Below are 6,924 nucleotides of genomic sequence, written 5' to 3' on the forward strand. Positions count from 1 at the left end.
CTATCTGTAAGATATCGATAGGCAAGCCCATTTCATGTTAATTGCTCCCAGAAGTGGGAGATGGTAACTGAAGAAATACTTTCTGAAAATCATGTTAAATCTTCTACTTATTTTTTTGTAGTGTCCCCTAGTCCTAGTATGGTTGGAAGAAGTAAATACAGTACAACAGAAAACTAAGTTTGTTCACTTATTGAAGGAGGAAAAGGCTTCAGAGATCCATGGGTTATCCTTGTGTCCAGAATAAGACACTCACAACCACGTCACAGACCAATCTCAATCATAGTTCAAAAATCCTCCTCACACGTTTTAGCATATGTTCTAAGGGTTACTCCAGGGTAGTCTTTTTGGTGAAATTGAAATGGAATAAGTAAATAGCCATTCCTTGTTAACCATGTTCTGTGCTACTCTTATGCAGTGTTGCCCAACCTTTACAAGCATAAAACACATCTATGTTTTGAATTACGTTGTGTGGCATAGCAGTCTTAGTGAAGCAGGGATGTAGACATGGGAGAGGACTCATATAGCCAGAATAAAAGCTAGGGAAGTTCAGAAAGCCCCATTAGAGGTTGGGAGAAAGCTCTGTTGAGAACAGATGGAAGAGATGTTGTATGCAGTGTGTATTTCTTTAATATTTTTGCTGATTTTTTTTCCTTCAGGAATATATTTGATTATTATTCATTTATTGTGTTAGCATATTTGTCCTAACTAACCAAAGTCAACTTGATGTCATCTGAGAAGCTTTTCACTGCTCAGAATATTTTTGCTAACTGCCAGATCCTAATTTTAGTGATGCCTGGCAATTTTACATCCCTGGTATACCAAGAATACCAAAACATAAAATTAATTAAATGTTTTCTTTAATTCAATTCATATCCTAAAAACTAACAAAATTTATTCCATATACATTTAAAATCTACAATAACAAGTAATACAAAGTGCAGAGTGCTACTAATGGTAAAATCATAGGCTGGGAAAAGCTACCGGTACTATCTAAAGCTTTTCCCTGGCAATACAAATGGATGTACAGTATATGCTCAAAAGTATAAAGTAGACATATGTATCTGTTTTTTACGTATGCATAATAGTTTTTCTATAATGAAGCTACAGCTATTGTGTACATAGGTGTACATTTATGGCTAACGCTGCTTCTAGTGCAATAGATGTGTCATTCCGGATGGATGGGGTAATATCCCAGTACTTGTGAGCTGTGCAGAACAAATTCATTCCAACTTTTGAATCCCTCCTCCTTCACTAGAGGGCTCTACTCACCCTTCAGTTTTTCCTTCTTTATGTGAGCCAGAAGGCGTCTTTCTCATCTGCTCTGTTTTTCTTTATTTTTTGCTCTTTAATGAGATTTTATGTCCTGGAAAACCATGGCCCGTTCTTGGCCCTTCCCTTTGGGTTGGCGACAGCATCTTGCACGTATCCAAGATGATGATGGTGGTAGCTGCCCATCTGTGCAAGATGGGCGTGCAAGTTCATCCATACCTTGGCAGCTGGCTGATCAGAGCTTCGTCATTCTCAGAAGGAGAACAAGCGGTGGCTCATATGTGGTCCGGGTCCTGCAGAGCCTGGGTTGGATAATTAATTTCTGAAAGAGCCAACTGGTCCCGTCTCAATCCCTGGAATACCTAAGATTCTTCAATATGACAGAAGGTTGTGTGTCTTCCAGAGGCACATAATCGGAAGCTTTGTACCAAGATATCAAACATGGCCAAAGCCAGCTCATCCACGTGGCACTACCTCCAAGTGCTATGTTCCATGGCAAGCACGATAGATGTCCCCTAGGAGAAGGCTTACATGCACCCTCACCAGAATGCATTGCAGTTGCGGTGATCACCTCAATTGGACTCCCTGCAGATACCTCTATCATGGAACCCGGAAGCCCAGGCCAGTATGGGCTGGTGGCTCTGCCCTCAAGTGTTATCAAGGGTCATGCCCCTAAAAATAACCTTGTGGGTAATTGTGACAACAGATGCAAGCCTGTTTGGCTGGGGGGCTTACTGCAACAGACACCCAACCCAGGGACGTTGGTTGACCTCCCAAAGGAAGTAGTTGATCAACAGATTAGAGCTTTGAGCCATTTGATTGGTTTGAGTCTTCTCAGACAGTGCTACAAAGGTGGCATATGTCAGTTGACAGGGAGGCACCAAGAGTGCACTGGAGGCTCACTTACTTTTCTGGTGGGCAGAGCTTCATTTTCAGGTTCTCTCAGCAGCGCATGTAGCAGGTTAGTGTCCAAGCCGATTTTCTCAGCAGTCAGATGCTGTCTGCAGCAACCTTCCAAGATATTGTTCATTGCTGGGATTGCCCAATGTGCATTCTAATGGCATCATCAAGAAATAAGAAGGTGTACAGATTCTTTAAGAACATAAGAATATAAGAACATAAGAAATTGCCTCCGCTGAGGCAGACCAGAGGTCCATCCCACCCAGCGGTCCGCTCCCGCGGCGGCCCATCAGGCCCATTGCCTGAGCAGTGGTCTCAGACTATCCTTTAACCTACCTCTACTCCTATCTGTACCCCTCAATTCCTTTATCCTCCAGGAACCTATCCAAACCTTCTTTGAAGCCTTGTAATGTGCTCCGGCCTATCACAGCCTCCGGAAGCGCATTCCATGTATCCACCACCCTCTGGGTGAAAAAGAACTTTCTGGCATTTGTTCTAAACCTGTCCCCTTTTAATTTCTCCGAGTGCCCCCTTGTACTTGTGGTTCCTCATAATCTGAAAAATCTGTCCCTGTCTACCTTTTCTATACCCTTCAGGATCTTGAAGGTTTCTATCATGTCTCCTCTAAGTCTCCGCTTTTCCAGGGAGAACAGTCCCAGCTTTTTCAGTCTGTCAGTATATGGGAGGTTTTCCATACCCTTTATCAGTTTAGTTGCTCTTCTCTGGACTCCCTCAAGTACCGCCATGTCCTTCTTGAGGTACGGCGACCAGGATTGGACATAGTATTCCAGATGCGGGCGCACCATTGCACGATACAGTGGCAGGATGACCTCCTTCGTCCTGGTCGTGATACCCTTCTTAATGATACCCAACATTTTGTTTGCTTTTCTTGAGGCTGTGGCGCACTGCGCCAACGCCTTCAAGGTTGTGTCTACCATCACTCCCAGGTCTCTTAGTCGAAGATCTGAGCCTGGACTTGCAGGTCTGGATACTCTAGCCCACCTGTGGCCGAAGTGAGCTCTTACACATGTTTCCTTTATGGCGCATGATAGGCTGAATTCTCCACAAGATTGCAGACCATCGGGGAGCAGTCATTCTCGTGGCTCCAGCGTGGCCATGTAGATCATGGTTTGCAGACCTAGTGCATCTTGAGAGGTGCACACGTTTCAGAGTGCGAGTATAGCTAGATCTTCTTTCTCTGGGACCAGTGGTAATAGAAGATCCAGATTGCTTTGCTTTTACGGCATGGCTCTTGATTGCACGACACTAGCATGCAAGAGATACTCAGAAGTTGTCATTGCTTCTTTGCTCAGTGCCAGAACCCTATGACTTGTAACAGAGTTTATACCTTCAGTGTTATGTTTATATACGAGAAGTGCTTGGGAATTAAAATTGGCTTTATTTAGCTCAAATCAATAGTAACATAGATCAACAATCTTAACTAAAGTCGGATTAAAGAAATATATATATAAACAAAATCTCTTGTCTCTCAGTAAGATGGTATGTTTAATGTTTCCACCCAGTCAATACTACGTATTTACTCAAGCCTACCCCTTGTTTAGTGAATGGACTTGACCTTTGCTAGTTGCTGTCAGGCTAGTACTGTTCTAAAAAGAGTCTGATTTAAAACAGAATTTCATTGTAGCAGTTTCAAGTTTAATAAAAATATGATTTGATCGCAAAATCTTAGTTCAATGTGATTTACAAGTACTAGTAAAATTGGGGTAAAAAAGAAAAAACATATTGCTCAAACCAGACAATTAAGACAACTGTGGATCGGACAAACACAAGAAGAAAAAAATAAAAAAAGGATTAAATACAATTTATAAATCAAATAAAAAAGGGCAAGGTCTGAAACAAAAGGATGGGGGAGAGGTTACCCGCTCAATTTTGCAGCATTTCTTACTTTTGCCCAGGAAAAGATTGTTGTGTTCCCCCCCCCCCCCTTTCCCAGCAAGGCATTTCTCTCCATGGCTCCTCTTTCAGTCCCTCTACAGAGCTGGAAGCCACCAGTTCTCTCTCTCATTTTCCATCTCCTTTTCCTCCTCCTTGTTTTTCTTTTCTTCTCAATGATAATGCTAAAGCAAGGGAAACTTTCCAGCACGGGTGCTTTTAAAGCAGTGGTATTCAACCCAGTCCTCGGATCACCTGGCTATTCGGGTTTTCAGGCTATACACAATGAATATGGATGATAGAGATTTTGAAAACCCGACTGGCCAGGTGGTTCCTGAGGACTGGGTTGAATACCACTGCTTTAAAGAAAAAGTGGAGCATTTCTCTGCTCCAATCTCTGTGGTATTAGCCTTTCTCCAGGCTGACCTTGACAAGGGACTTGCAGTGGCATCCCTCAGAGTCCAAGCGGCGGGACTCTCTTATTTCAGGGCTCAAGAGCGTAAGGCTTTGGCATCTCATCTGGACATAGCCAGATTTCTTCATGGAACCTTAACATGGTTTTGCAAGACCTCAGACAGACTTCATATGAGCTGCAGAAGGAAGCGTCGTTGATGGATCTGACACTCAAGTTGTTTTTTTCTTGTGGCTAATACCTCAGCAAGAAGTCTTGGACCTACAGGTTCTTTCTTGCAGAATCCTTCCTCAAGTTCAGAGGCCAGAGTTTCTTTGCACACCATTCCATCTTTCTTGTTGAAGGTTGTTTCGGATTTCCATGACAATGTCGGATTACTAGCATTCCAGTCCACAGGTAGAAGGACCTTCATTCGTTACATCAAGGAGGGGCTTTTCGGCTAAAGGAAGGCCTCGGAGCAGGCTTCTCAAGATTTTTCTACTTGGCTTGGCTGGCTTGTTTGGGTAGTAGGCGCGAGGGGAGTTGGGGAGGATATGCTGACCCGTGGTGGGGGATGTCGCCTGCCGCTATCAATGGGGAATGAGGGGGGGGGGCTATCTATCTTCAGAGCTGGAGCTGAAGGACGGTGCTGGATTGGGCTGGGGGAAGAGAGATGTTGGACCAATGGGGGTTGGGGAATTGGGGCTGGAGGGAAGAGAGAGAGGTACTGATGTGGAGTGGGAGGCTGGATGGAAGAGAGAGAGGTACCGATGTGCAGTGGGGGCTGGAGGGAAGGGAGAGAGATACTGATGTGGAAGGGGGGACTGGAGCTGAAGGGAAAAGAGGTGCTAGACCTAAATCAGGGAGTTGGAGGGAAAGGAGAGGTACTGGATTCATGGCTCATAGCTGGAGCTAGAGGGAAGGGAGAGAGATGTTGGACCTGTGGGAGGAGGGGCTAGATGGAAGGGAGAGAGGTACCGGACCTTCAGGGAAGGAGGAGAGGGAAGGGAAAAAGATGCTGAACCAAGGGGATGAAGGGAGTGAAATATTTAACACAGTGGAGGGAGAGAGGACACTTTGGTGTAAAGGAGTAAGAGGGGAAAACTGGACACAGGGAGATGTACGAAAAGAGGAGATGTGGGCATGGATGGGAGCATAGGAACAGGGACACAAAGGGAAACGCATTATGGGGGCAGTATATGGATACAGTGGGGGCAATGCCAGACACAGGAAGGATATATGGACACAAGTTGGTTAGACATGAGGGAGATGAGGAACACAGAAGAGAGATGTTGGACTTGGGAGGGGGGCATAGGGACACAGACGATTGACAGAATAGTGATGATGATGAAGGCAGGGAGATGAACACAGGAGAAATATTAGAAAGGGAAGTATAGGAGACAGAGAAGGGAAATGCTTGCTGAACATGGGGAAAAACATAGACAGAGATGGAAGATGAATGGTGAGCATGGAGAAAGAAGACATATCAAATGGTCAGCAGACCCTGGTAAGTGAGTTAAAAGTAGACAGACGGAAACAGAAACCAGAGCCTGAGACCAATATGATGTGAAGAATAAAATGACCAGATGACAAAAGGTAGAAAAAATTATTTTCTATTTTGTGATTAGAATACTGTATATCAGATTTGAAATATGCATCCTGCTAGAGCTGGTGTTAGACACAACTGGGGACTGCGAAGCCCATGCTGCGCTTCTTTAGCTTTCAGCTAGCTTAGGACTCTCTCTGAACAGGAGGTAGTTGCCCTAGTTGCACTCCCCTAACACTATTCCTGCCATGTGTGACTGAATTATTCTGTTAGCTTGATTTTTCTATGTAGCATTCTGTAGTACCAGTTTAACTTCAATTTTCTCAATATTGATGAGGATATTTGTGAGGGGGAGACAGGGGTTTTGTTGATCCTTTCTCTGTATTTGTGATTTATAAAATGACAATTGTACATAATATTGTTTCTTTTTATACTTGAATAAAATAAGTTCAGTATAAAATCATAACTATTCAAGGCTTCTGCGGATGGGATCAGATGGTTTCTGGGGATGGAACGGGGACCTAGCTCAGGGCTGAGCTTGCGGGGATGGGTACAGTGTTTTCTCCATGTCATTCTATACTCGCTAGTTAGGCTAGACATGGTGCGCCTGCTTCTGAGATCATATCTGGATAGATCCATAGGTCCATTTTGTCAGCATATATTGCCTCTGGAAAACAGTCTCCGTAAAGGTGCATTTAACTAGAAGCTTGGCTGCTTTGTGGGCAGATTCTCGGGAGGTGTCCCCCGAGGAGATTTGTAGGGCAGTGACCTGGTCCACTCTAAATATATTTTCCAAGTTTTACAGAGTGGATGTAGGCAAGGGAGCAGTGGGGACCTTAGATTTCTGGGACTGCTTTTGTACATCCAGAGTAACGCACCTAAATCACTAGAAAAAGAGATTAGGTTCTTAACTTGCTAATATCTT

General features: G+C 44.1%; 1 protein-coding gene across 1 annotated transcript in view; it reads left to right on the forward strand.

Moving 5' to 3' along the window:
* The window catches only part of TOP2B (DNA topoisomerase II beta), a 639,919-nt gene that overhangs the window by 186,110 nt on the left and 446,885 nt on the right, over window positions 1–6,924 (forward strand).

The sequence above is a fragment of the Geotrypetes seraphini genome, chromosome 2, assembly GCF_902459505.1.
Source record: "Geotrypetes seraphini chromosome 2, aGeoSer1.1, whole genome shotgun sequence".
NCBI classification, from domain to species: Eukaryota; Metazoa; Chordata; class Amphibia; order Gymnophiona; family Dermophiidae; genus Geotrypetes; species Geotrypetes seraphini.